Source organism: Eleutherodactylus coqui, chromosome 2 (assembly GCF_035609145.1).
Source record: "Eleutherodactylus coqui strain aEleCoq1 chromosome 2, aEleCoq1.hap1, whole genome shotgun sequence".
In the NCBI taxonomy this organism is placed as follows: Eukaryota; Metazoa; Chordata; class Amphibia; order Anura; family Eleutherodactylidae; genus Eleutherodactylus; species Eleutherodactylus coqui.
This window is the reverse complement of record NC_089838.1, coordinates 321,483,770-321,507,627: the sequence shown is the minus strand read 5'-3', so window position 1 is coordinate 321,507,627 and position 23,858 is coordinate 321,483,770. Positions and strand designations below refer to the sequence as shown.

The 23,858-nt window shown below is 47.6% G+C and overlaps 36 non-coding genes across 36 annotated transcripts; all 36 read left to right on the top strand.

The window, feature by feature from the left end:
- The first annotated feature begins 821 nt into the window (after nt 1-821).
- TRNAI-AAU (transfer RNA isoleucine (anticodon AAU)) lies at nt 822-896 on the top strand. Its single transcript has one exon. It is a non-coding gene; the product is annotated as a tRNA-Ile (tRNA).
- A 1,086-nt stretch (nt 897-1,982) lies between these two features.
- TRNAI-AAU (transfer RNA isoleucine (anticodon AAU)) lies at nt 1,983-2,057 on the top strand. Its single transcript has one exon. It is a non-coding gene; the product is annotated as a tRNA-Ile (tRNA).
- Nucleotides 2,058-3,143: 1,086 nt separating this feature from the next.
- On the top strand, nt 3,144-3,218 carry TRNAI-AAU (transfer RNA isoleucine (anticodon AAU)). The gene has a single exon. It is a non-coding gene; the product is annotated as a tRNA-Ile (tRNA).
- Nucleotides 3,219-3,530: 312 nt separating this feature from the next.
- TRNAI-AAU (transfer RNA isoleucine (anticodon AAU)) lies at nt 3,531-3,605 on the top strand. Its single transcript has one exon. It is a non-coding gene; the product is annotated as a tRNA-Ile (tRNA).
- A 324-nt stretch (nt 3,606-3,929) lies between these two features.
- On the top strand, nt 3,930-4,004 carry TRNAI-AAU (transfer RNA isoleucine (anticodon AAU)). Its single transcript has one exon. It is a non-coding gene; the product is annotated as a tRNA-Ile (tRNA).
- A 312-nt stretch (nt 4,005-4,316) lies between these two features.
- Nucleotides 4,317-4,391, top strand: TRNAI-AAU (transfer RNA isoleucine (anticodon AAU)). The gene has a single exon. It is a non-coding gene; the product is annotated as a tRNA-Ile (tRNA).
- Nucleotides 4,392-4,703: 312 nt separating this feature from the next.
- Nucleotides 4,704-4,778, top strand: TRNAI-AAU (transfer RNA isoleucine (anticodon AAU)). Its single transcript has one exon. It is a non-coding gene; the product is annotated as a tRNA-Ile (tRNA).
- Nucleotides 4,779-5,102: 324 nt separating this feature from the next.
- TRNAI-AAU (transfer RNA isoleucine (anticodon AAU)) lies at nt 5,103-5,177 on the top strand. The gene has a single exon. It is a non-coding gene; the product is annotated as a tRNA-Ile (tRNA).
- A 312-nt stretch (nt 5,178-5,489) lies between these two features.
- On the top strand, nt 5,490-5,564 carry TRNAI-AAU (transfer RNA isoleucine (anticodon AAU)). The gene has a single exon. It is a non-coding gene; the product is annotated as a tRNA-Ile (tRNA).
- Nucleotides 5,565-5,876: 312 nt separating this feature from the next.
- Nucleotides 5,877-5,951, top strand: TRNAI-AAU (transfer RNA isoleucine (anticodon AAU)). Its single transcript has one exon. It is a non-coding gene; the product is annotated as a tRNA-Ile (tRNA).
- A 324-nt stretch (nt 5,952-6,275) lies between these two features.
- Nucleotides 6,276-6,350, top strand: TRNAI-AAU (transfer RNA isoleucine (anticodon AAU)). Its single transcript has one exon. It is a non-coding gene; the product is annotated as a tRNA-Ile (tRNA).
- A 312-nt stretch (nt 6,351-6,662) lies between these two features.
- On the top strand, nt 6,663-6,737 carry TRNAI-AAU (transfer RNA isoleucine (anticodon AAU)). The gene has a single exon. It is a non-coding gene; the product is annotated as a tRNA-Ile (tRNA).
- Nucleotides 6,738-7,049: 312 nt separating this feature from the next.
- On the top strand, nt 7,050-7,124 carry TRNAI-AAU (transfer RNA isoleucine (anticodon AAU)). The gene has a single exon. It is a non-coding gene; the product is annotated as a tRNA-Ile (tRNA).
- Nucleotides 7,125-7,436: 312 nt separating this feature from the next.
- TRNAI-AAU (transfer RNA isoleucine (anticodon AAU)) lies at nt 7,437-7,511 on the top strand. The gene has a single exon. It is a non-coding gene; the product is annotated as a tRNA-Ile (tRNA).
- Nucleotides 7,512-8,222: 711 nt separating this feature from the next.
- On the top strand, nt 8,223-8,297 carry TRNAI-AAU (transfer RNA isoleucine (anticodon AAU)). Its single transcript has one exon. It is a non-coding gene; the product is annotated as a tRNA-Ile (tRNA).
- A 1,485-nt stretch (nt 8,298-9,782) lies between these two features.
- TRNAI-AAU (transfer RNA isoleucine (anticodon AAU)) lies at nt 9,783-9,857 on the top strand. The gene has a single exon. It is a non-coding gene; the product is annotated as a tRNA-Ile (tRNA).
- Nucleotides 9,858-10,169: 312 nt separating this feature from the next.
- Nucleotides 10,170-10,244, top strand: TRNAI-AAU (transfer RNA isoleucine (anticodon AAU)). Its single transcript has one exon. It is a non-coding gene; the product is annotated as a tRNA-Ile (tRNA).
- A 324-nt stretch (nt 10,245-10,568) lies between these two features.
- On the top strand, nt 10,569-10,643 carry TRNAI-AAU (transfer RNA isoleucine (anticodon AAU)). Its single transcript has one exon. It is a non-coding gene; the product is annotated as a tRNA-Ile (tRNA).
- Nucleotides 10,644-10,955: 312 nt separating this feature from the next.
- Nucleotides 10,956-11,030, top strand: TRNAI-AAU (transfer RNA isoleucine (anticodon AAU)). The gene has a single exon. It is a non-coding gene; the product is annotated as a tRNA-Ile (tRNA).
- Nucleotides 11,031-11,342: 312 nt separating this feature from the next.
- On the top strand, nt 11,343-11,417 carry TRNAI-AAU (transfer RNA isoleucine (anticodon AAU)). Its single transcript has one exon. It is a non-coding gene; the product is annotated as a tRNA-Ile (tRNA).
- A 711-nt stretch (nt 11,418-12,128) lies between these two features.
- Nucleotides 12,129-12,203, top strand: TRNAI-AAU (transfer RNA isoleucine (anticodon AAU)). The gene has a single exon. It is a non-coding gene; the product is annotated as a tRNA-Ile (tRNA).
- Nucleotides 12,204-12,515: 312 nt separating this feature from the next.
- Nucleotides 12,516-12,590, top strand: TRNAI-AAU (transfer RNA isoleucine (anticodon AAU)). The gene has a single exon. It is a non-coding gene; the product is annotated as a tRNA-Ile (tRNA).
- Nucleotides 12,591-13,676: 1,086 nt separating this feature from the next.
- TRNAI-AAU (transfer RNA isoleucine (anticodon AAU)) lies at nt 13,677-13,751 on the top strand. Its single transcript has one exon. It is a non-coding gene; the product is annotated as a tRNA-Ile (tRNA).
- A 312-nt stretch (nt 13,752-14,063) lies between these two features.
- Nucleotides 14,064-14,138, top strand: TRNAI-AAU (transfer RNA isoleucine (anticodon AAU)). The gene has a single exon. It is a non-coding gene; the product is annotated as a tRNA-Ile (tRNA).
- A 312-nt stretch (nt 14,139-14,450) lies between these two features.
- On the top strand, nt 14,451-14,525 carry TRNAI-AAU (transfer RNA isoleucine (anticodon AAU)). The gene has a single exon. It is a non-coding gene; the product is annotated as a tRNA-Ile (tRNA).
- Nucleotides 14,526-14,837: 312 nt separating this feature from the next.
- TRNAI-AAU (transfer RNA isoleucine (anticodon AAU)) lies at nt 14,838-14,912 on the top strand. Its single transcript has one exon. It is a non-coding gene; the product is annotated as a tRNA-Ile (tRNA).
- A 699-nt stretch (nt 14,913-15,611) lies between these two features.
- Nucleotides 15,612-15,686, top strand: TRNAI-AAU (transfer RNA isoleucine (anticodon AAU)). Its single transcript has one exon. It is a non-coding gene; the product is annotated as a tRNA-Ile (tRNA).
- Nucleotides 15,687-16,385: 699 nt separating this feature from the next.
- Nucleotides 16,386-16,460, top strand: TRNAI-AAU (transfer RNA isoleucine (anticodon AAU)). Its single transcript has one exon. It is a non-coding gene; the product is annotated as a tRNA-Ile (tRNA).
- Nucleotides 16,461-17,159: 699 nt separating this feature from the next.
- TRNAI-AAU (transfer RNA isoleucine (anticodon AAU)) lies at nt 17,160-17,234 on the top strand. Its single transcript has one exon. It is a non-coding gene; the product is annotated as a tRNA-Ile (tRNA).
- Nucleotides 17,235-17,933: 699 nt separating this feature from the next.
- Nucleotides 17,934-18,008, top strand: TRNAI-AAU (transfer RNA isoleucine (anticodon AAU)). Its single transcript has one exon. It is a non-coding gene; the product is annotated as a tRNA-Ile (tRNA).
- Nucleotides 18,009-18,320: 312 nt separating this feature from the next.
- On the top strand, nt 18,321-18,395 carry TRNAI-AAU (transfer RNA isoleucine (anticodon AAU)). The gene has a single exon. It is a non-coding gene; the product is annotated as a tRNA-Ile (tRNA).
- Nucleotides 18,396-19,094: 699 nt separating this feature from the next.
- On the top strand, nt 19,095-19,169 carry TRNAI-AAU (transfer RNA isoleucine (anticodon AAU)). The gene has a single exon. It is a non-coding gene; the product is annotated as a tRNA-Ile (tRNA).
- A 312-nt stretch (nt 19,170-19,481) lies between these two features.
- TRNAI-AAU (transfer RNA isoleucine (anticodon AAU)) lies at nt 19,482-19,556 on the top strand. Its single transcript has one exon. It is a non-coding gene; the product is annotated as a tRNA-Ile (tRNA).
- A 312-nt stretch (nt 19,557-19,868) lies between these two features.
- TRNAI-AAU (transfer RNA isoleucine (anticodon AAU)) lies at nt 19,869-19,943 on the top strand. The gene has a single exon. It is a non-coding gene; the product is annotated as a tRNA-Ile (tRNA).
- A 699-nt stretch (nt 19,944-20,642) lies between these two features.
- Nucleotides 20,643-20,717, top strand: TRNAI-AAU (transfer RNA isoleucine (anticodon AAU)). Its single transcript has one exon. It is a non-coding gene; the product is annotated as a tRNA-Ile (tRNA).
- Nucleotides 20,718-22,964: 2,247 nt separating this feature from the next.
- Nucleotides 22,965-23,039, top strand: TRNAI-AAU (transfer RNA isoleucine (anticodon AAU)). Its single transcript has one exon. It is a non-coding gene; the product is annotated as a tRNA-Ile (tRNA).
- The last annotated feature ends 819 nt before the right edge of the window (nt 23,040-23,858 follow it).

Sequence of the window (23,858 nt, the reverse complement as noted above, 5' to 3'; positions counted from 1 at the left end):
GCATGTGTATGTGGATCAAAGAGGCCAAAAACACAGGCGCAAATCATAGCCGGTTAGCTCAGTTGGGTTAGAGCGTGGTGCTAATAACGCCAAGGTCACGGGTTCGATCCCCGTACGGGTCAGCTTACGTAGTGTCTGAAGAGCCGACAAGCTCTTCTTTGGAAAAGTTAGCAGCCTTTTTTCTTTTGAAAAGTGGAGCAATGAGGCATGTGGCTCAAAGAGGCAAAATGTGCCATTCTGCCTCATGGCGCATTAGCTCAGTTGGGTTAGAATGTGGTGCTAATAGCTCCAAGGCTACTGGCCACGTTCTCCAGTATCCAAAGAGCCGTCAAGTTGTCTTTTATCAAAGTTTGCAAGCTTTTTTGATGTAGAAAAGGGAGCAGTGATGCATGTGTATGTGGATCAAAGAGGCCAAAAACACAGGCACAAATCATGGCCGGTTAGCTCAGTTGGGTTAGAGCGTGGTGCTAATAACGCCAAGGTTGCGGGTTCGATCCCCGTACGGGCCAGCTTACGTAGTGTCTGAAGAGCCGACAAGCTCTTCTTTGGAAAAGTTAGCAGCCTTTTTTCTTTTGAAAAGTGGAGCAATGAGGCATGTGGCTCAAAGAGGCAAAATGTGCCATTCTGCCTCATGGCGCATTAGCTCAGTTGGGTTAGAATGTGGTGCTAATAGCTCCAAGGCCACTGGCCACGTTCTCCAGTATCCAAAGAGCCGTCAAGTTGTCTTTTATCAAAGTTTGCAAGCTTTTTTGATGTAGAAAAGGGAGCAGTGATGCATGTGTATGTGGATCAAAGAGGCCAAAAACACAGGCGCAAATCATGGCCGGTTAGCTCAGTTGGGTTAGAGCGTGGTGCTAATAACGCCAAGGTCGCGGGTTCGATCCCCGTACGGGCCAGCTTACGTAGTGTCTGAAGAGCCGACAAGCTCTTCTTTGGAAAAGTTAGCAGCCTTTTTTCTTTTGAAAAGTGGAGCAATGAGGCATGTGGCTCAAAGAGGCAAAATGTGCCATTCTGCCTCATGGCGCATTAGCTCAGTTGGGTTAGAATGTGGTGCTAATAGCTCCAAGGCCACTGGCCACGTTCTCCAGTATCCAAAGAGCCGTCAAGTTGTCTTTTATCAAAGTTTGCAAGCTTTTTTGATGTAGAAAAGGGAGCAGTGATGCATGTGTATGTGGATCAAAGAGGCCAAAAACACAGGCGCAAATCATGGCCGGTTACCTCAGTTGGGTTAGAGCGTGGTGCTAATAACGCCAAGGTCGCGGGTTCGATCCCCGTACGGGCCAGCTTACGTAGTGTCTGAAGAGCCGACAAGCTCTTCTTTGGAAAAGTTAGCAGCCTTTTTTCTTTTGAAAAGTGGAGCAATGAGGCATGTGGCTCAAAGAGGCAAAATGTGCCATTCTGCCTCATGGCGCATTAGCTCAGTTGGGTTAGAATGTGGTGCTAATAGCTCCAAGGCCACTGGCCACGTTCTCCAGTATCCAAAGAGCCGTCAAGTTGTCTTTTATCAAAGTTTGCAAGCTTTTTTGATGTAGAAAAAGGAGCAGTGATGCATGTGTATGTGGATCAAAGAGGCCAAAAACACAGGCGCAAATCATAGCCGGTTAGCTCAGTTGGGTTAGAGCGTGGTGCTAATAACGCCAAGGTCACGGGTTCGATCCCCGTACGGGTCAGCTTACGTAGTGTCTGAAGAGCCGACAAGCTCTTCTTTGGAAAAGTTAGCAGCCTTTTTTCTTTTGAAAAGTGGAGCAATGAGGCATGTGGCTCAAAGAGGCAAAATGTGCCATTCTGCCTCATGGCGCATTAGCTCAGTTGGGTTAGAATGTGGTGCTAATAGCTCCAAGGCCACTGGCCACGTTCTCCAGTATCCAAAGAGCCGTCAAGTTGTCTTTTATCAAAGTTTGCAAGCTTTTTTGATGTAGAAAAGGGAGCAGTGATGCATGTGTATGTGGATCAAAGAGGCCAAAAACACGGGCACAAATCATGGCCGGTTAGCTCAGTTGGGTTAGAGCGTGGTGCTAATAACGCCAAGGTCGCGGGTTCGATCCCCGTACGGGCCAGCTTACGTAGTGTCTGAAGAGCCGACAAGCTCTTCTTTGGAAAAGTTAGCAGCCTTTTTTCTTTTGAAAAGTGGAGCAATGAGGCATGTGGCTCAAAGAGGCAAAATGTGCCATTCTGCCTCATGGCGCATTAGCTCAGTTGGGTTAGAATGTGGTGCTAATAGCTCCAAGGCCACTGGCCACGTTCTCCAGTATCCAAAGAGCCGTCAAGTTGTCTTTTATCAAAGTTTGCAAGCTTTTTTGATGTAGAAAAGGGAGCAGTGATGCATGTGTATGTGGATCAAAGAGGCCAAAAACACAGGCGCAAATCATAGCCGGTTAGCTCAGTTGGGTTAGAGCGTGGTGCTAATAACGCCAAGGTCGCGGGTTCGATCCCCGTATGGGCCAGCTTACGTAGTATCTGAAGAGCCGACAAGCTCTTCTTTGGAAAAGTTAGCAGCCTTTTTTCTTTTGAAAAGTGGAGCAATGAGGCATGTGGCTCAAAGAGGCAAAATGTGCCATTCTGCCTCATGGCGCATTAGCTCAGTTGGGTTAGAATGTGGTGCTAATAGCTCCAAGGCCACTGGCCACATTCTCCAGTATCCAAAGAGCCGTCAAGTTGTCTTTTATCAAAGTTTGCAAGCTTTTTTGATGTAGAAAAGGGAGCAGTGATGCATGTGTATGTGGATCAAAGAGGCGAAAAACACAGGCACAAATCATGGCCAGTTAGCTCAGTTGGGTTAGAGCGTGGTGCTAATAACGCCAAGGTCGCGGGTTCGATCCCCGTACGGGCCAGCTTACGTAGTGTCTGAAGAGCCGACAAGCTGTTCTTTGGATAAGTTAGCAGCCTTTTTTCTTTTGAAAAGTGGAGCAATGAGGCATGTGGCTCAAAGAGGCAAAATGTGCCATTCTGCCTCATGGCGCATTAGCTCAGTTGGGTTAGAATGTGGTGCTAATAGCTCCAAGGCCACTGGCCACGTTCTCCAGTATCCAAAGAGCCGTCAAGTTGTCTTTTATCAAAGTTTGCAAGCTTTTTTGATGTAGAAAAGGGAGCAGTGATGCATGTGTATGTGGATCAAAGAGGCCAAAAACACAGGCGCAAATCATGGCTGGTTAGCTCAGTTGGGTTAGAGCGTGGTGCTAATAACGCCAAGGTCGCGGGTTCGATCCCCGTACGGGCCAGCTTACGTAGTGTCTGAAGAGCCGACAAGCTCTTCTTTGGAAAAGTTAGCAGCCTTTTTTCTTTTGAAAAGTGGAGCAATGAGGCATGTGGCTCAAAGAGGCAAAATGTGCCATTCTGCCTCATGGCGCATTAGCTCAGTTGGGTTAGAATGTGGTGCTAATAGCTCCAAGGCCACTGGCCACTATCTCCAGTATCCAAAGAGCCGTCAAGTTGTCTTTTATCAAAGTTTGCAAGCTTTTTTGATGTAGAAAAGGGAGCAGTGATGCATGTGTATGTGGATCAAAGAGGCCAAAAACACAGGCGCAAATCATGGCCGGTTAGCTCAGTTGGGTTAGAGCGTGGTGCTAATAACGCCAAGGTCGCGGGTTCGATCCCCGTACGGGCCAGCTTACGTAGTGTCTGAAGAGCCGACAAGCTCTTCTTTGGAAAAGTTAGCAGCCTTTTTTCTTTTGAAAAGTGGAGCAATGAGGCATGTGGCTCAAAGAGGCAAAATGTGCCATTCTGCCTCATGGCGCATTAGCTCAGTTGGGTTAGAATGTGGTGCTAATAGCTCCAAGGCCACTGGCCACGTTCTCCAGTATCCAAAGAGCCGTCAAGTTGTCTTTTATCAAAGTTTGCAAGCTTTTTTGATGTAGAAAAGGGAGCAGTGATGCATGTGTATGTGGATCAAAGAGGCCAAAAACACGGTCACAAACACAGTCACAAATCATGGCCGGTTAGCTCAGTTGGGTTAGAGCGTGGTGCTAATAACGCCAAGGTCGCGGGTTCGATCCCCGTACGGGCCAGCTTACGTAGTGTCTGAAGAGCCGACAAGCTCTTCTTTGGAAAAGTTAGCAGCCTTTTTTCTTTTGAAAAGTGGAGCAATGAGGCATGTGGCTCAAAGAGGCAAAATGTGCCATTCTGCCTCATGGCGCATTAGCTCAGTTGGGTTAGAATGTGGTGCTAATAGCTCCAAGGCCACTGGCCACGTTCTCCAGTATCCAAAGAGCCGTCAAGTTGTCTTTTATCAAAGTTTGCAAGCTTTTTTGATGTAGAAAAGGGAGCAGTGATGCATGTGTATGTGGATCAAAGAGGCCAAAAACACAGGCGCAAATCATGGCCGGTTAGCTCAGTTGGGTTAGAGCGTGGTGCTAATAACGCCAAGGTCGCGGGTTCGATCCCCGTACGGGCCAGCTTACGTAGTGTCTGAAGAGCCGACAAGCTCTTCTTTGGAAAAGTTAGCAGCCTTTTTTCTTTTGAAAAGTGGAGCAATGAGGCATGTGGCTCAAAGAGGCAAAATGTGCCATTCTGCCTCATGGCGCATTAGCTCAGTTGGGTTAGAATGTGGTGCTAATAGCTCCAAGGCCACTGGCCACTATCTCCAGTATCTAAAGAGCCGTCAAGTTGTCTTTTATCAAAGTTTGCAAGCTTTTTTGATGTAGAAAAGGGAGCAGTGATGCATGTGTATGTGGATCAAAGAGGCCAAAAACACAGGCGCAAATCATGGCCGGTTAGCTCAGTTGGGTTAGAGCGTGGTGCTAATAACGCCAAGGTCGCGGGTTCGATCCCCGTACGGGCCAGCTTACGTAGTGTCTGAAGAGCCGACAAGCTCTTCTTTGGAAAAGTTAGCAGCCTTTTTTCTTTTGAAAAGTGGAGCAATGAGGCATGTGGCTCAAAGAGGCAAAATGTGCCATTCTGCCTCATGGCGCATTAGCTCAGTTGGGTTAGAATGTGGTGCTAATAGCTCCAAGGCCACTGGCCACGTTCTCCAGTATCCAAAGAGCCGTCAAGTTGTCTTTTATCAAAGTTTGCAAGCTTTTTTGATGTAGAAAAGGGAGCAGTGATGCATGTGTATGTGGATCAAAGAGGCCAAAAACACGGTCACAAACACAGTCACAAATCATGGCCGGTTAGCTCAGTTGGGTTAGAGCGTGGTGCTAATAACGCCAAGGTCGCGGGTTCGATCCCCGTACGGGCCAGCTTACGTAGTGTCTGAAGAGCCGACAAGCTCTTCTTTGGAAAAGTTAGCAGCCTTTTTTCTTTTGAAAAGTGGAGCAATGAGGCATGTGGCTCAAAGAGGCAAAATGTGCCATTCTGCCTCATGGCGCATTAGCTCAGTTGGGTTAGAATGTGGTGCTAATAGCTCCAAGGCCACTGGCCACGTTCTCCAGTATCCAAAGAGCCGTCAAGTTGTCTTTTATCAAAGTTTGCAAGCTTTTTTGATGTAGAAAAGGGAGCAGTGATGCATGTGTATGTGGATCAAAGAGGCCAAAAACACAGGCGCAAATCATGGCCGGTTAGCTCAGTTGGGTTAGAGCGTGGTGCTAATAACGCCAAGGTCGCGGGTTCGATCCCCGTACGGGCCAGCTTACGTAGTGTCTGAAGAGCCGACAAGCTCTTCTTTGGAAAAGTTAGCAGCCTTTTTTCTTTTGAAAAGTGGAGCAATGAGGCATGTGGCTCAAAGAGGCAAAATGTGCCATTCTGCCTCATGGCGCATTAGCTCAGTTGGGTTAGAATGTGGTGCTAATAGCTCCAAGGCCACTGGCCACTATCTCCAGTATCCAAAGAGCCGTCAAGTTGTCTTTTATCAAAGTTTGCAAGCTTTTTTGATGTAGAAAAGGGAGCAGTGATGCATGTGTATGTGGATCAAAGAGGCCAAAAACACAGGCGCAAATCGTGGCCGGTTAGCTCAGTTGGGTTAGAGCGTGGTGCTAATAACGCCAAGGTCGCGGGTTCGATCCCCGTACGGGCCAGCTTACGTAGTGTCTGAAGAGCCGACAAGCTCTTCTTTGGAAAAGTTAGCAGCCTTTTTTCTTTTGAAAAGTGGAGCAATGAGGCATGTGGCTCAAAGAGGCAAAATGTGCCATTCTGCCTCATGGCGCATTAGCTCAGTTGGGTTAGAATGTGGTGCTAATAGCTCCAAGGCCACTGGCCACGTTCTCCAGTATCCAAAGAGCCGTCAAGTTGTCTTTTATCAAAGTTTGCAAGCTTTTTTGATGTAGAAAAGGGAGCAGTGATGCATGTGTATGTGGATCAAAGAGGCCAAAAACACGGTCACAAACACAGTCACAAATCATGGCCGGTTAGCTCAGTTGGGTTAGAGCGTGGTGCTAATAACGCCAAGGTCGCGGGTTCGATCCCCGTACGGGCCAGCTTACGTAGTGTCTGAAGAGCCGACAAGCTCTTCTTTGGAAAAGTTAGCAGCCTTTTTTCTTTTGAAAAGTGGAGCAATGAGGCATGTGGCTCAAAGAGGCAAAATGTGCCATTCTGCCTCATGGCGCATTAGCTCAGTTGGGTTAGAATGTGGTGCTAATAGCTCCAAGGCCACTGGCCACGTTCTCCAGTATCCAAAGAGCCGTCAAGTTGTCTTTTATCAAAGTTTGCAAGCTTTTTTGATGTAGAAAAGGGAGCAGTGATGCATGTGTATGTGGATCAAAGAGGCCAAAAACACAGGCACAAATCATGGCCGGTTAGCTCAGTTGGGTTAGAGCGTGGTGCTAATAACGCCAAGGTCGCGGGTTCGATCCCCGTACGGGCCAGCTTACGTAGTGTCTGAAGAGCCGACAAGCTCTTCTTTGGAAAAGTTAGCAGCCTTTTTTCTTTTGAAAAGTGGAGCAATGAGGCATGTGGCTCAAAGAGGCAAAATGTGCCATTCTGCCTCATGGCGCATTAGCTCAGTTGGGTTAGAATGTGGTGCTAATAGCTCCAAGGCCACTGGCCACGTTCTCCAGTATCCAAAGAGCCGTCAAGTTGTCTTTTATCAAAGTTTGCAAGCTTTTTTGATGTAGAAAAGGGAGCAGTGATGCATGTGTATGTAGATCAAAGAGGCCAAAAACACAGGCACAAATCATGGCCGGTTAGCTCAGTTGGGTTAGAGCGTGGTGCTAATAACGCCAAGGTCGCGGGTTCGATCCCCGTACGGGCCAGCTTACGTAGTGTCTGAAGAGCTGACAATCTCTTCTTTGGAAAAGTTAGCAGCCTTTTTTCTTTTGAAAAGTGGAGCAATGAGGCATGTGGCTCAAAGAGGCAAAATGTGCCATTCTGCCTCATGGCGCATTAGCTCAGTTGGGTTAGAATGTGGTGCTAATAGCTCCAAGGCCACTGGCCACATTCTCCAGTATCCAAAGAGCCGTCAAGTTGTCTTTTATCAAAGTTTGCAAGCTTTTTTGATGTAGAAAAGGGAGCAGTGATGCATGTGTATGTGGATCAAAGAGGCCAAAAACACAGGCACAAATCATGGCCGGTTAGCTCAGTTGGGTTAGAGCGTGGTGCTAATAACGCCAAGGTCGCGGGTTCGATCCCCGTACGGGCCAGCTTACGTAGTGTCTGAAGAGCCGACAAGCTCTTCTTTGGAAAAGTTAGCAGCCTTTTTTCTTTTGAAAAGTGGAGCAATGAGGCATGTGGCTCAAAGAGGCAAAATGTGCCATTCTGCCTCATGGCGCATTAGCTCAGTTGGGTTAGAATGTGGTGCTAATAGCTCCAAGGCCACTGGCCACTATCTCCAGTATCCAAAGAGCCGTCAAGTTGTCTTTTATCAAAGTTTGCAAGCTTTTTTGATGTAGAAAAGGGAGCAGTGATGCATGTGTATGTGGATCAAAGAGGCCAAAAACACAGGCGCAAATCATGGCCGGCTAGCTCAGTTGGGTTAGAGCGTGGTGCTAATAACGCCAAGGTCGCGGGTGCGATCCCCGTACGGGCCAGCTTACGTAGTGTCTGAAGAGCCGACAAGCTCTTCTTTGGAAAAGTTAGCAGCCTTTTTTCTTTTGAAAAGTGGAGCAATGAGGCATGTGGCTCAAAGAGGCAAAATGTGCCATTCTGCCTCATGGCGCATTAGCTCAGTTGGGTTAGAATGTGGTGCTAATAGCTCCAAGGCCACTGGCCACGTTCTCCAGTATCCAAAGAGCCGTCAAGTTGTCTTTTATCAAAGTTTGCAAGCTTTTTTGATGTAGAAAAGGGAGCAGTGATGCATGTGTATGTGGATCAAAGAGGCCAAAAACACGGTCACAAACACAGTCACAAATCATGGCCGGTTAGCTCAGTTGGGTTAGAGCGTGGTGCTAATAACGCCAAGGTCGCGGGTTCGATCCCCGTACGGGCCAGCTTACGTAGTGTCTGAAGAGCCGACAAGCTCTTCTTTGGAAAAGTTAGCAGCCTTTTTTCTTTTGAAAAGTGGAGCAATGAGGCATGTGGCTCAAAGAGGCAAAATGTGCCATTCTGCCTCATGGCGCATTAGCTCAGTTGGGTTAGAATGTGGTGCTAATAGCTCCAAGGCCACTGGCCACGTTCTCCAGTATCCAAAGAGCCGTCAAGTTGTCTTTTATCAAAGTTTGCAAGCTTTTTTGATGTAGAAAAGGGAGCAGTGATGCATGTGTATGTGGATCAAAGAGGCCAAAAACACAGGCGCAAATCATGGCCGGTTAGCTCAGTTGGGTTAGAGCGTGGTGCTAATAACGCCAAGGTCACGGGTTCGATCCCCGCACGGGCCAGCTTACGTTGTGCCTGAAGAGCCGACAAGCTCTTCTTTGGAAAAGTTAGCAGCCTTTTTTCTTTTGAAAAGTGGAGCAATGAGGCATGTGGCTCAAAGAGGCAAAATGTGCCATTCTGCCTCATGGCGCATTAGCTCAGTTGGGTTAGAATGTGGTGCTAATAGCTCCAAGGCCACTGGCCACGTTCTCCAGTATCCAAAGAGCCGTCAAGTTGTCTTTTATCAAAGTTTGCAAGCTTTTTTGATGTAGAAAAGGGAGCAGTGATGCATGTGTATGTAGATCAAAGAGGCCAAAAACACAGGCACAAATCATGGCCGGTTAGCTCAGTTGGGTTAGAGTGTGGTGCTAATAACGCCAAGGTCGCGGGTTCGATCCCCGTACGGGCCAGCTTACGTAGTGTCTGAAGAGCCGACAAGCTCTTCTTTGGAAAAGTTAGCAGCCTTTTTTCTTTTGAAAAGTGGAGCAATGAGGCATGTGGCTCAAAGAGGCAAAATGTGCCATTCTGCCTCATGGCGCATTAGCTCAGTTGGGTTAGAATGTGGTGCTAATAGCTCCAAGGCCACTGGCCACGTTCTCCAGTATCCAAAGAGCCGTCAAGTTGTCTTTTATCAAAGTTTGCAAGCTTTTTTGATGTAGAAAAGGGAGCAGTGATGCATGTGTATGTGGATCAAAGAGGCCAAAAACACAGGCACAAATCATGGCCAGTTAGCTCAGTTGGGTTAGAGCGTGGTGCTAATAACGCCAAGGTCGCGGGTTCGATCCCCGTACGGGCCAGCTTACGTAGTGTCTGAAGAGCCGACAAGCTCTTCTTTGGAAAAGTTAGCAGCCTTTTTTCTTTTGAAAAGTGGAGCAATGAGGCATGTGGCTCAAAGAGGCAAAATGTGCCATTCTGCCTCATGGCGCATTAGCTCAGTTGGGTTAGAATGTGGTGCTAATAGCTCCAAGGCCACTGGCCACGTTCTCCAGTATCCAAAGAGCCGTCAAGTTGTCTTTTATCAAAGTTTGCAAGCTTTTTTGATGTAGAAAAGGGAGCAGTGATGCATGTGTATGTGGATCAAAGAGGCCAAAAACACGGTCACAAACACAGTCACAAATCATGGCCGGTTAGCTCAGTTGGGTTAGAGCGTGGTGCTAATAACGCCAAGGTCGCGGGTTCGATCCCCGTACGGGCCAGCTTACGTAGTGTCTGAAGAGCCGACAAGCTCTTCTTTGGAAAAGTTAGCAGCCTTTTTTCTTTTGAAAAGTGGAGCAATGAGGCATGTGGCTCAAAGAGGCAAAATGTGCCATTCTGCCTCATGGCGCATTAGCTCAGTTGGGTTAGAATGTGGTGCTAATAGCTCCAAGGCCACTGGCCACGTTCTCCAGTATCCAAAGAGCCGTCAAGTTGTCTTTTATCAAAGTTTGCAAGCTTTTTTGATGTAGAAAAGGGAGCAGTGATGCATGTGTATGTGGATCAAAGAGGCCAAAAACACAGGCGCAAATCATGGCCGGTTAGCTCAGTTGGGTTAGAGCGTGGTGCTAATAACGCCAAGGTCACGGGTTCGATCCCCGTACGGGCCAGCTTACGTTGTGCCTGAAGAGCCGACAAGCTCTTCTTTGGAAAAGTTAGCAGCCTTTTTTCTTTTGAAAAGTGGAGCAATGAGGCATGTGGCTCAAAGAGGCAAAATGTGCCATTCTGCCTCATGGCGCATTAGCTCAGTTGGGTTAGAATGTGGTGCTAATAGCTCCAAGGCCACTGGCCACGTTCTCCAGTATCCAAAGAGCCGTCAAGTTGTCTTTTATCAAAGTTTGCAAGCTTTTTTGATGTAGAAAAGGGAGCAGTGATGCATGTGTATGTGGATCAAAGAGGCCAAAAACACGGTCACAAACACAGTCACAAATCATGGCCGGTTAGCTCAGTTGGGTTAGAGCGTGGTGCTAATAACGCCAAGGTCGCGGGTTCGATCCCCGTACGGGCCAGCTTACGTAGTGTCTGAAGAGCCGACAAGCTCTTCTTTGGAAAAGTTAGCAGCCTTTTTTCTTTTGAAAAGTGGAGCAATGAGGCATGTGGCTCAAAGAGGCAAAATGTGCCATTCTGCCTCATGGCGCATTAGCTCAGTTGGGTTAGAATGTGGTGCTAATAGCTCCAAGGCCACTGGCCACGTTCTCCAGTATCCAAAGAGCCGTCAAGTTGTCTTTTATCAAAGTTTGCAAGCTTTTTTGATGTAGAAAAGGGAGCAGTGATGCATGTGTATGTGGATCAAAGAGGCCAAAAACACAGGCGCAAATCATGGCCGGTTAGCTCAGTTGGGTTAGAGCGTGGTGCTAATAACGCCAAGGTCACGGGTTCGATCCCCGTACGGGCCAGCTTACGTTGTGCCTGAAGAGCCGACAAGCTCTTCTTTGGAAAAGTTAGCGGCCTTTTTTCTTTTGAAAAGTGGAGCAATGAGGCATGTGGCTCAAAGAGGCAAAATGTGCCATTCTGCCTCATGGCGCATTAGCTCAGTTGGGTTAGAATGTGGTGCTAATAGCTCCAAGGCCACTGGCCACGTTCTCCAGTATCCAAAGAGCCGTCAAGTTGTCTTTTATCAAAGTTTGCAAGCTTTTTTGATGTAGAAAAGGGAGCAGTGATGCATGTGTATGTAGATCAAAGAGGCCAAAAACACAGGCACAAATCATGGCTGGTTAGCTCAGTTGGGTTAGAGCGTGGTGCTAATAACGCCAAGGTCGCGGGTTCGATCCCCGTACGGGCCAGCTTACGTAGTGTCTGAAGAGCCGACAAGCTCTTCTTTGGAAAAGTTAGCAGCCTTTTTTCTTTTGAAAAGTGGAGCAATGAGGCATGTGGCTCAAAGAGGCAAAATGTGCCATTCTGCCTCATGGCGCATTAGCTCAGTTGGGTTAGAATGTGGTGCTAATAGCTCCAAGGCCACTGGCCACGTTCTCCAGTATCCAAAGAGCCGTCAAGTTGTCTTTTATCAAAGTTTGCAAGCTTTTTTGATGTAGAAAAGGGAGCAGTGATGCATGTGTATGTGGATCAAAGAGGCCAAAAACACAGGCACAAATCATGGCCAGTTAGCTCAGTTGGGTTAGAGCGTGGTGCTAATAACGCCAAGGTCGCGGGTTCGATCCCCGTACGGGCCAGCTTACGTAGTGTCTGAAGAGCCGACAAGCTCTTCTTTGGAAAAGTTAGCAGCCTTTTTTCTTTTGAAAAGTGGAGCAATGAGGCATGTGGCTCAAAGAGGCAAAATGTGCCATTCTGCCTCATGGCGCATTAGCTCAGTTGGGTTAGAATGTGGTGCTAATAGCTCCAAGGCCACTGGCCACGTTCTCCAGTATCCAAAGAGCCGTCAAGTTGTCTTTTATCAAAGTTTGCAAGCTTTTTTGATGTAGAAAAGGGAGCAGTGATGCATGTGTATGTGGATCAAAGAGGCCAAAAACACGGTCACAAACACAGTCACAAATCATGGCCGGTTAGCTCAGTTGGGTTAGAGCGTGGTGCTAATAACGCCAAGGTCGCGGGTTCGATCCCCGTACGGGCCAGCTTACGTAGTGTCTGAAGAGCCGACAAGCTCTTCTTTGGAAAAGTTAGCAGCCTTTTTTCTTTTGAAAAGTGGAGCAATGAGGCATGTGGCTCAAAGAGGCAAAATGTGCCATTCTGCCTCATGGCGCATTAGCTCAGTTGGGTTAGAATGTGGTGCTAATAGCTCCAAGGCCACTGGCCACGTTCTCCAGTATCCAAAGAGCCGTCAAGTTGTCTTTTATCAAAGTTTGCAAGCTTTTTTGATGTAGAAAAGGGAGCAGTGATGCATGTGTATGTGGATCAAAGAGGCCAAAAACACAGGCGCAAATCATGGCCGGTTAGCTCAGTTGGGTTAGAGCGTGGTGCTAATAACGCCAAGGTCACGGGTTCGATCCCCGTACGGGCCAGCTTACGTTGTGCCTGAAGAGCCGACAAGCTCTTCTTTGGAAAAGTTAGCAGCCTTTTTTCTTTTGAAAAGTGGAGCAATGAGGCATGTGGCTCAAAGAGGCAAAATGTGCCATTCTGCCTCATGGCGCATTAGCTCAGTTGGGTTAGAATGTGGTGCTAATAGCTCCAAGGCCACTGGCCACGTTCTCCAGTATCCAAAGAGCCGTCAAGTTGTCTTTTATCAAAGTTTGCAAGCTTTTTTGATGTAGAAAAGGGAGCAGTGATGCATGTGTATGTAGATCAAAGAGGCCAAAAACACAGGCACAAATCATGGCCGGTTAGCTCAGTTGGGTTAGAGCGTGGTGCTAATAATGCCAAGGTCGCGGGTTCGATCCCCGTACGGGCCAGCTTACGTAGTGTCTGAAGAGCCGACAAGCTCTTCTTTGGAAAAGTTAGCAGCCTTTTTTCTTTTGAAAAGTGGAGCAATGAGGCATGTGGCTCAAAGAGGCAAAATGTGCCATTCTGCCTCATGGCGCATTAGCTCAGTTGGGTTAGAATGTGGTGCTAATAGCTCCAAGGCCACTGGCCACATTCTCCAGTATCCAAAGAGCCGTCAAGTTGTCTTTTATCAAAGTTTGCAAGCTTTTTTGATGTAGAAAAGGGAGCAGTGATGCATGTGTATGTGGATCAAAGAGGCCAAAAACACAGGCACAAATCATGGCCAGTTAGCTCAGTTGGGTTAGAGCGTGGTGCTAATAACGCCAAGGTCGCGGGTTCGATCCCCGTACGGGCCAGCTTACGTAGTGTCTGAAGAGCCGACAAGCTCTTCTTTGGATAAGTTAGCAGCCTTTTTTCTTTTGAAAAGTGGAGCAATGAGGCATGTGGCTCAAAGAGGCAAAATGTGCCATTCTGCCTCATGGCGCATTAGCTCAGTTGGGTTAGAATGTGGTGCTAATAGCTCCAAGGCCACTGGCCACGTTCTCCAGTATCCAAAGAGCTGTCAAGTTGTCTTTTATCAAAGTTTGCAAGCTTTTTTGATGTAGAAAAGGGAGCAGTGATGCATGTGTATGTGGATCAAAGAGGCCAAAAACACAGGCGCAAATCATGGCCGGTTAGCTCAGTTGGGTTAGAGCGTGGTGCTAATAACGCCAAGGTCGCGGGTTCGATCCCCGTACGGGCCAGCTTACGTAGTGTCTGAAGAGCCGACAAGCTCTTCTTTGGAAAAGTTAGCAGCCTTTTTTCTTTTGAAAAGTGGAGCAATGAGGCATGTGGCTCAAAGAGGCAAAATGTGCCATTCTGCCTCATGGCGCATTAGCTCAGTTGGGTTAGAATGTGGTGCTAATAGCTCCAAGGCCACTGGCCACGTTCTCCAGTATCCAAAGAGCCGTCAAGTTGTCTTTTATCAAAGTTTGCAAGCTTTTTTGATGTAGAAAAGGGAGCAGTGATGCATGTGTATGTGGATCAAAGAGGCCAAAAACACAGGCGCAATTCATGGCCGGTTAGCTCAGTTGGGTTAGAGCGTGGTGCTAATAACGCCAAGGTCGCGGGTTCGATCCCCGTACGGGCCAGCTTACGTAGTGTCTGAAGAGCCGACAAGCTCTTCTTTGGAAAAGTTAGCAGCCTTTTTTCTTTTGAAAAGTGGAGCAATGAGGCATGTGGCTCAAAGAGGCAAAATGTGCCATTCTGCCTCATGGCGCATTAGCTCAGTTGGGTTAGAATGTGGTGCTAATAGCTCCAAGGCCACTGGCCACGTTCTCCAGTATCCAAAGAGCCGTCAAGTTGTCTTTTATCAAAGTTTGCAAGCTTTTTTGATGTAGAAAAGGGAGCAGTGATGCATGTGTATGTGGATCAAAGAGGCCAAAAACACAGGGACAAATCATGGCCGGTTAGCTCAGTTGGGTTAGAGCGTGGTGCTAATAACGCCAAGGTCGCGGGTTCGATCCCCGTACGGGCCAGCTTACGTAGTGTCTGAAGAGCCGACAAGCTCTTCTTTGGAAAAGTTAGCAGCCTTTTTTCTTTTGAAAAGTGGAGCAATGAGGCATGTGGCTCAAAGAGGCAAAATGTGCCATTCTGCCTCATGGCGCATTAGCTCAGTTGGGTTAGAATGTGGTGCTAATAGCTCCAAGGCCACTGGCCACGTTCTCCAGTATCCAAAGAGCCGTCAAGTTGTCTTTTATCAAAGTTTGCAAGCTTTTTTGATGTAGAAAAGGGAGCAGTGATGCATGTGTATGTGGATCAAAGAGGCCAAAAACACAGGCGCAAATCATGGCCGGTTAGCTCAGTTGGGTTAGAGCGTGGTGCTAATAACGCCAAGGTCGCGGGTTCGATCCCCGTACGGGCCAGCTTACGTAGTGTCTGAAGAGCCGACAAGCTCTTCTTTGGAAAAGTTAGCAGCCTTTTTTCTTTTGAAAAGTGGAGCAATGAGGCATGTGGCTCAAAGAGGCAAAATGTGCCATTCTGCCTCATGGCGCATTAGCTCAGTTGGGTTAGAATGTGGTGCTAATAGCTCCAAGGCCACTGGCCACGTTCTCCAGTATCCAAAGAGCCGTCAAGTTGTCTTTTATCAAAGTTTGCAAGCTTTTTTGATGTAGAAAAGGGAGCAGTGATGCATGTGTATGTGGATCAAAGAGGCCAAAAACACAGGCACAAATCATGGCCGGTTAGCTCAGTTGGGTTAGAGCGTGGTGCTAATAATGCCAAGGTCGCGGGTTCGATCCCCGTACGGGCCAGCTTACGTAGTGTCTGAAGAGCCGACAAGCTCTTCTTTGGAAAAGTTAGCAGCCTTTTTTCTTTTGAAAAGTGGAGCAATGAGGCATGTGGCTCAAAGAGGCAAAATGTGCCATTCTGCCTCATGGCGCATTAGCTCAGTTGGGTTAGAATGTGGTGCTAATAGCTCCAAGGCCACTGGCCACGTTCTCCAGTATCCAAAGAGCCGTCAAGTTGTCTTTTATCAAAGTTTGCAAGCTTTTTTGATGTAGAAAAGGGAGCAGTGATGCATGTGTATGTGGATCAAAGAGGCCAAAAACACAGGCGCAAATCATGGCCGGTTAGCTCAGTTGGGTTAGAGCGTGGTGCTAATAACGCCAAGGTCGCGGGTTCGATCCCCGTACGGGCCAGCTTACGTAGTGTCTGAAGAGCCGACAAGCTCTTCTTTGGAAAAGTTAGCAGCCTTTTTTCTTTTGAAAAGTGGAGCAATGAGGCATGTGGCTCAAAGAGGCAAAATGTGCCATTCTGCCTCATGGCGCATTAGCTCAGTTGGGTTAGAATGTGGTGCTAATAGCTCCAAGGCCACTGGCCACGTTCTCCAGTATCCAAAGAGCCGTCAAGTTGTCTTTTATCAAAGTTTGCAAGCTTTTTTGATGTAGAAAAGGGAGCAGTGATGCATGTGTATGTGGATCAAAGAGGCCAAAAACACAGGCACAAATCATAGGCGGTTAGCTCAGTTGGGTTAGAGCGTGGTGCTAATAACGCCAAGGTCACGGGTTCGATCCCCATACGGGTCAGCTTACGTAGTGTCTGAAGAGCCGACAAGCTCTTCTTTGGAAAAGTTAGCAGCCTTTTTTCTTTTGAAAAGTGGAGCAATGAGGCATGTGGCTCAAAGAGGCAAAATGTGCCATTCTGCCTCATGGCGCATTAGCTCAGTTGGGTTAGAATGTGGTGCTAATAGCTCCAAGGCCACTGGCCACGTTCTCCAGTATCCAAAGAGCCGTCAAGTTGTCTTTTATCAAAGTTTGCAAGCTTTTTTGATGTAGAAAAGGGAGCAGTGATGCATGTGTATGTGGATCAAAGAGGCCAAAAAAACAGGCACAAATCATGGCCGGTTAGCTCAGTTGGGTTAGAGCGTGGTGCTAATAACGCCAAGGTCGCGGGTTCGATCCCCGTACGGGCCAGCTTACGTAGTGTCTGAAGAGCCGACAAGCTCTTCTTTGGAAAAGTTAGCAGCCTTTTTTCTTTTGAAAAGTGGAGCAATGAGGCATGTGGCTCAAAGAGGCAAAATGTGCCATTCTGCCTCATGGCGCATTAGCTCAGTTGGGTTAGAATGTGGTGCTAATAGCTCCAAGGCCACTGGCCACGTTCTCCAGTATCCAAAGAGCCGTCAAGTTGTCTTTTATCAAAGTTTGCAAGCTTTTTTGATGTAGAAAAGGGAGCAGTGATGCATGTGTATGTGGATCAAAGAGGCCAAAAACACAGGCACAAATCATAGCCGGTTAGCTCAGTTGGGTTAGAGCGTGGTGCTAATAACGCCAAGGTCACGGGTTCGATCCCCGTACGGGTCAGCTTACGTAGTGTCTGAAGAGCCGACAAGCTCTTCTTTGGAAAAGTTAGCAGCTTTTTTTCTTTTGAAAAGTGGAGCAATGAGGCATGTGGCTCAAAGAGGCAAAATGTGCCATTCTGCCTCATGGCGCATTAGCTCAGTTGGGTTAGAATGTGGTGCTAATAGCTCCAAGGCCACTGGCCACGTTCTCCAGTATCCAAAGAGCCGTCAAGTTGTCTTTTATCAAAGTTTGCAAGCTTTTTTGATGTAGAAAAGGGAGCAGTGATGCATGTGTATGTGGATCAAAGAGGCCAAAATCACAGGCGCAAATCATGGCCGGTTAGCTCAGTTGGGTTAGAGCGTGGTGCTAATAACGCCAAGGTCACGGGTTCGATCCCCGTACGGGCCAGCTTACGTAGTGTCTGAAGAGCCGACAAGCTCTTCTTTGGAAAAGTTAGTAGCCTTTTTTCTTTTGAAAAGTGGAGCAATGAGGCATGTGGCTCAAAGAGGCAAAATGTGCCATTCTGCCTCATGGCGCATTAGCTCAGTTGGGTTAGAATGTGGTGCTAATAGCTCCAAGGCCACTGGCCACGTTCTCCAGTATCCAAAGAGCCGTCAAGTTGTCTTTTATCAAAGTTTGCAAGCTTTTTTGATGTAGAAAAGGGAGCAGTGATGCATGTGTATGTGGATCAAAGAGGCCAAAAACACATGCACAAATCATGGCCGGTTAGCTCAGTTGGGTTAGAGCGTGGTGCTAATAACGCCAAGGTCGCGGGTTCGATCCCCGTACGGGGCAGCTTACGTATTGTCTGAAGAGCCGACAAGCTCTTCTTTGGAAAAGTTAGCAGCCTTTTTTCTTTTGAAAAGTGGAGCAATGAGGCATGTGGCTCAAAGAGGCAAAATGTGCCATTCTGCCTCATGGCGCATTAGCTCAGTTGGGTTAGAATGTGGTGCTAATAGCTCCAAGGCCACTGGCCACGTTCTCCAGTATCCAAAGAGCTGTCAAGTTGTCTTTTATCAAAGTTTGCAACCTTTTTTGATGTAGAAAAGGGAGCAGTGATGCATGTGTATGTGGATCAAAGAGGCCAAAAACACAGGCACAAATCATGGCCGGTTAGCTCAGTTGGGTTAGAGCGTGGTGCTAATAACGCCAAGGTCGCGGGTTCGATCCCCGTACGGGCCAGCTTACGTAGTGTCTGAAGAGCCGACAAGCTCTTCTTTGGAAAAGTTAGCAGCCTTTTTTCTTTTGAAAAGTGGAGCAATGAGGCATGTGGCTCAAAGAGGCAAAATGTGCCATTCTGCCTCATGGCGCATTAGCTCAGTTGGGTTAGAATGTGGTGCTAATAGCTCCAAGGCCACTGGCCACGTTCTCCAGTATCCAAAGAGCTGTCAAGTTGTCTTTTATCAAAGTTTGCAAGCTTTTTTGATGTAGAAAAGGGAGCAGTGATGCATGTGTATGTGGATCAAAGAGGCCAAAAACACAGGCGCAAATCATGGCCGGTTAGCTCAGTTGGGTTAGAGCGTGGTGCTAATAACGCCAAGGTCGCGGGTTCGATCCCCGTACGGGCCAGCTTACGTAGTGTCTGAAGAGCCGACAAGCTCTTCTTTGGAAAAGTTAGCAGCCTTTTTTCTTTTGAAAAGTGGAGCAATGAGGCATGTGGCTCAAAGAGGCAAAATGTGCCATTCTGCCTCATGGCGCATTAGCTCAGTTGGGTTAGAATGTGGTGCTAATAGCTCCAAGGCCACTGGCCACGTTCTCCAGTATCCAAAGAGCCGTCAAGTTGTCTTTTATCAAAGTTTGCAAGCTTTTTTGATGTAGAAAAGGGAGCAGTGATGCATGTGTATGTGGATCAAAGAGGCCAAAAACACAGGCACAAATTATAGCCGGTTAGCTCAGTTGGGTTAGAGCGTGGTGCTAATAACGCCAAGGTCACGGGTTCGATCCCCATACGGGTCAGCTTACGTAGTGTCTGAAGAGCCGACAAGCTCTTCTTTGGAAAAGTTAGCAGCCTTTTTTCTTTTGAAAAGTGGAGCAATGAGGCATGTGGCTCAAAGAGGCAAAATGTGCCATTCTGCCTCATGGCGCATTAGCTCAGTTGGGTTAGAATGTGGTGCTAATAGCTCCAAGGCCACTGGCCACGTTCTCCAGTATCCAAAGAGCCGTCAAGTTGTCTTTTATCAAAGTTTGCAAGCTTTTTTGATGTAGAAAAGGGAGCAGTGATGCATGTGTATGTGGATCAAAGAGGCCAAAAAAACAGGCACAAATCATGGCCGGTTAGCTCAGTTGGGTTAGAGCGTGGTGCTAATAACGCCAAGGTCGCGGGTTCGATCCCCGTACGGGCCAGCTTACGTAGTGTCTGAAGAGCCGACAAGCTCTTCTTTGGAAAAGTTAGCAGCCTTTTTTCTTTTGAAAAGTGGAGCAATGAGGCATGTGGCTCAAAGAGGCAAAATGTGCCATTCTGCCTCATGGCGCATTAGCTCAGTTGGGTTAGAATGTGGTGCTAATAGCTCCAAGGCCACTGGCCACGTTCTCCAGTATCCAAAGAGCCGTCAAGTTGTCTTTTATCAAAGTTTGCAAGCTTTTTTGATGTAGAAAAGGGAGCAGTGATGCATGTGTATGTGGATCAAAGAGGCCAAAAACACAGGCGCAAATCATGGCCGGTTAGCTCAGTTGGGTTAGAGCGTGGTGCTAATAACGCCAAGGTCACGGGTTCGATCCCCGTACGGGCCAGCTTACGTAGTGTCTGAAGAGCCGACAAGCTCTTCTTTGGAAAAGTTAGCAGCCTTTTTTCTTTTGAAAAGTGGAGCAATGAGGCATGTGGCTCAAAGAGGCAAAATGTGCCATTCTGCCTCATGGCGCATTAGCTCAGTTGGGTTAGAATGTGGTGCTAATAGCTCCAAGGCCACTGGCCACGTTCTCCAGTATCCAAAGAGCCGTCAAGTTGTCTTTTATCAAAGTTTGCAAGCTTTTTTGATGTAGAAAAGGGAGCAGTGATGCATGTGTATGTGGATCAAAGAGGCCAAAAACACAGGCGCAAATCATGGCCGGTTAGCTCAGTTGGGTTAGAGCGTGGTGCTAATAACGCCAAGGTCGCGGGTTCGATCCCCGTACGGGCCAGCTTACGTAGTGTCTGAAGAGCCGACAAGCTCTTCTTTGGAAAAGTTAGCAGCCTTTTTTCTTTTGAAAAGTGGAGCAATGAGGCATGTGGCTCAAAGAGGCAAAATGTGCCATTCTGCCTCATGGCGCATTAGCTCAGTTGGGTTAGAATGTGGTGCTAATAGCTCCAAGGCCACTGGCCACGTTCTCCAGTATCCAAAGAGCCGTCAAGTTGTCTTTTATCAAAGTTTGCAAGCTTTTTTGATGTAGAAAAGGGAGCAGTGATGCATGTGTATGTGGATCAAAGAGGCCAAAAACACAGGCACAAATCATAGCCGGTTAGCTCAGTTGGGTTAGAGCGTGGTGCTAATAACGCCAAGGTCACGGGTTCGATCCCCGTACGGGTCAGCTTACGTAGTGTCTGAAGAGCCGACAAGCTCTTCTTTGGAAAAGTTAGCAGCCTTTTTTCTTTTGAAAAGTGGAGCAATGAGGCATGTGGCTCAAAGAGGCAAAATGTGCCATTCTGCCTCATGGCGCATTAGCTCAGTTGGGTTAGAATGTGGTGCTAATAGCTCCAAGGCCACTGGCCACGTTCTCCAGTATCCAAAGAGCCGTCAAGTTGTCTTTTATCAAAGTTTGCAAGCTTTTTTGATGTAGAAAAGGGAGCAGTGATGCATGTGTATGTGGATCAAAGAGGCCAAAAACACAGGCACAAATCATGGCCGGTTAGCTCAGTTGGGTTAGAGCGTGGTGCTAATAACGCCAAGGTCGCGGGTTCGATCCCCGTACGGGCCAGCTTACGTAGTGTCTGAAGAGCCGACAAGCTCTTCTTTGGAAAAGTTAGCAGCCTTTTTTCTTTTGAAAAGTGGAGCAATGAGGCATGTGGCTCAAAGAGGCAAAATGTGCCATTCTGCCTCATGGCGCATTAGCTCAGTTGGGTTAGAATGTGGTGCTAATAGCTCCAAGGCCACTGGCCACGTTCTCCAGTATCCAAAGAGCCGTCAAGTTGTCTTTTATCAAAGTTTGCAACCTTTTTTGATGTAGAAAAGGGAGCAGTGATGCATGTGTATGTGGATCAAAGAGGCCAAAAACACAGGCACAAATCATGGCCAGTTAGCTCAGTTGGGTTAGAGCGTGGTGCTAATAACGCCAAGGTCGCGGGTTCGATCCCCGTACGGGCCAGCTTACGTAGTGTCTGAAGAGCCGACAAGCTCTTCTTTGGAAAAGTTAGCAGCCTTTTTTCTTTTGAAAAGTGGAGCAATGAGGCATGTGGCTCAAAGAGGCAAAATGTGCCATTCTGCCTCATGGCGCATTAGCTCAGTTGGGTTAGAATGTGGTGCTAATAGCTCCAAGGCCACTGGCCACGTTCTCCAGTATCCAAAGAGCCGCCAAGTTGTCTTTTATCAAAGTTTGCAAGCTTTTTTGATGTAGAAAAGGGAGCAGTGATGCATGTGTATGTGGATCAAAGAGGCCAAAAACACAGGCGCAAATCATAGCCGGTTAGCTCAGTTGGGTTAGAGCGTGGTGCTAATAACGCCAAGGTCACGGGTTCGATCCCCGTACGGGTCAGCTTACGTAGTGTCTGAAGAGCCGACAAGCTCTTCTTTGGAAAAGTTAGTAGCCTTTTTTCTTTTGAAAAGTGGAGCAATGAGGCATGTGGCTCAAAGAGGCAAAATGTGCCATTCTGCCTCATGGCGCATTAGCTCAGTTGGGTTAGAATGTGGTGCTAATAGCTCCAAGGCCACTGGCCACGTTCTCCAGTATCCAAAGAGCCGTCAAGTTGTCTTTTATCAAAGTTTGCAAGCTTTTTTGATGTAGAAAAGGGAGCAGTGATGCATGTGTATGTGGATCAAAGAGGCCAAAAACACAGGCACAAATCATGGCCGGTTAGCTCAGTTGGGTTAGAGCGTGGTGCTAATAACGCCAAGGTCGCGGGTTCGATCCCCGTACGGGGCAGCTTACGTAGTGTCTGAAGAGCCGACAAGCTCTTCTTTGGAAAAGTTAGCAGCCTTTTTTCTTTTGAAAAGTGGAGCAATGAGGCATGTGGCTCAAAGAGGCAAAATGTGCCATTCTGCCTCATGGCGCATTAGCTCAGTTGGGTTAGAATGTGGTGCTAATAGCTCCAAGGCCACTGGCCACGTTCTCCAGTATCCAAAGAGCCGTCAAGTTGTCTTTTATCAAAGTTTGCAACCTTTTTTGATGTAGAAAAGGGAGCAGTGATGCATGTGTATGTGGATCAAAGAGGCCAAAAACACAGGCACAAATCATGGCCAGTTAGCTCAGTTGGGTTAGAGCGTGGTGCTAATAACGCCAAGGTCGCGGGTTCGATCCCCGTACGGGCCAGCTTACGTAGTGTCTGAAGAGCCGACAAGCTCTTCTTTGGAAAAGTTAGCAGCCTTTTTTCTTTTGAAAAGTGGAGCAATGAGGCATGTGGCTCAAAGAGGCAAAATGTGCCATTCTGCCTCATGGCGCATTAGCTCAGTTGGGTTAGAATGTGGTGCTAATAGCTCCAAGGCCACTGGCCACGTTCTCCAGTATCCAAAGAGCCGCCAAGTTGTCTTTTATCAAAGTTTGCAAGCTTTTTTGATGTAGAAAAGGGAGCAGTGATGCATGTGTATGTGGATCAAAGAGGCCAAAAACACAGGCGCAAATCATAGCCGGTTAGCTCAGTTGGGTTAGAGCGTGGTGCTAATAACGCCAAGGTCACGGGTTCGATCCCCGTACGGGTCAGCTTACGTAGTGTCTGAAGAGCCGACAAGCTCTTCTTTGGAAAAGTTAGCAGCCTTTTTTCTTTTGAAAAGTGGAGCAATGAGGCATGTGGCTCAAAGAGGCAAAATGTGCCATTCTGCCTCATGGCGCATTAGCTCAGTTGGGTTAGAATGTGGTGCTAATAGCTCCAAGGCCACTGGCCACGTTCTCCAGTATCCAAAGAGCCGTCAAGTTGTCTTTTATCAAAGTTTGCAAGCTTTTTTGATGTAGAAAAGGGAGCAGTGATGCATGTGTATGTGGATCAAAGAGGCCAAAAACACAGGCGCAAATCATGGCCGGTTAGCTCAGTTGGGTTAGAGCGTGGTGCTAATAACGCCAAGGTCACGGGTTCGATCCCCGTACGGGCCAGCTTACGTAGTGTCTGAAGAGCCGACAAGCTCTTCTTTGGAAAAGTTAGTAGCCTTTTTTCTTTTGAAAAGTGGAGCAATGAGGCATGTGGCTCAAAGAGGCAAAATGTGCCATTCTGCCTCATGGCGCATTAGCTCAGTTGGGTTAGAATGTGGTGCTAATAGCTCCAAGGCCACTGGCCACGTTCTCCAGTATCCAAAGAGCCGTCAAGTTGTCTTTTATCAAAGTTTGCAAGCTTTTTTGATGTAGAAAAGGGAGCAGTGATGCATGTGTATGTGGATCAAAGAGGCCAAAAACACAGCCACAAATCATGGCCGATTAGCTCAGTTGGGTTAGAGCGTGGTGCTAATAACGCCAAGGTCGCGGGTTCGATCCCCGTACGGGGCAGCTTACGTAGTGTCTGAAGAGCCGACAAGCTCTTCTTTGGAAAAGTTAGCAGCCTTTTTTCTTTTGAAAAGTGGAGCAATGAGGCATGTGGCTCAAAGAGGCAAAATGTGCCATTCTGCCTCATGGCGCATTAGCTCAGTTGGGTTAGAATGTGGTGCTAATAGCTCCAAGGCCACTGGCCACGTTCTCCAGTATCCAAAGAGCCATCAAGTTGTCTTTTATCAAAGTTTGCAACCTTTTTTGATGTAGAAAAGGGAGCAGTGATGCATGTGTATGTGGATCAAAGAGGCCAAAAACACAGGCACAAATCATGGCCAGTTAGCTCAGTTGGGTTAGAGCGTGGTGCTAATAACGCCAAGGTCGCGGGTTCGATCCCCGTATGGGCCAGCTTACGTAGTGTCTGAAGAGCGGACAAGCTGTTCTTTGGAAAAG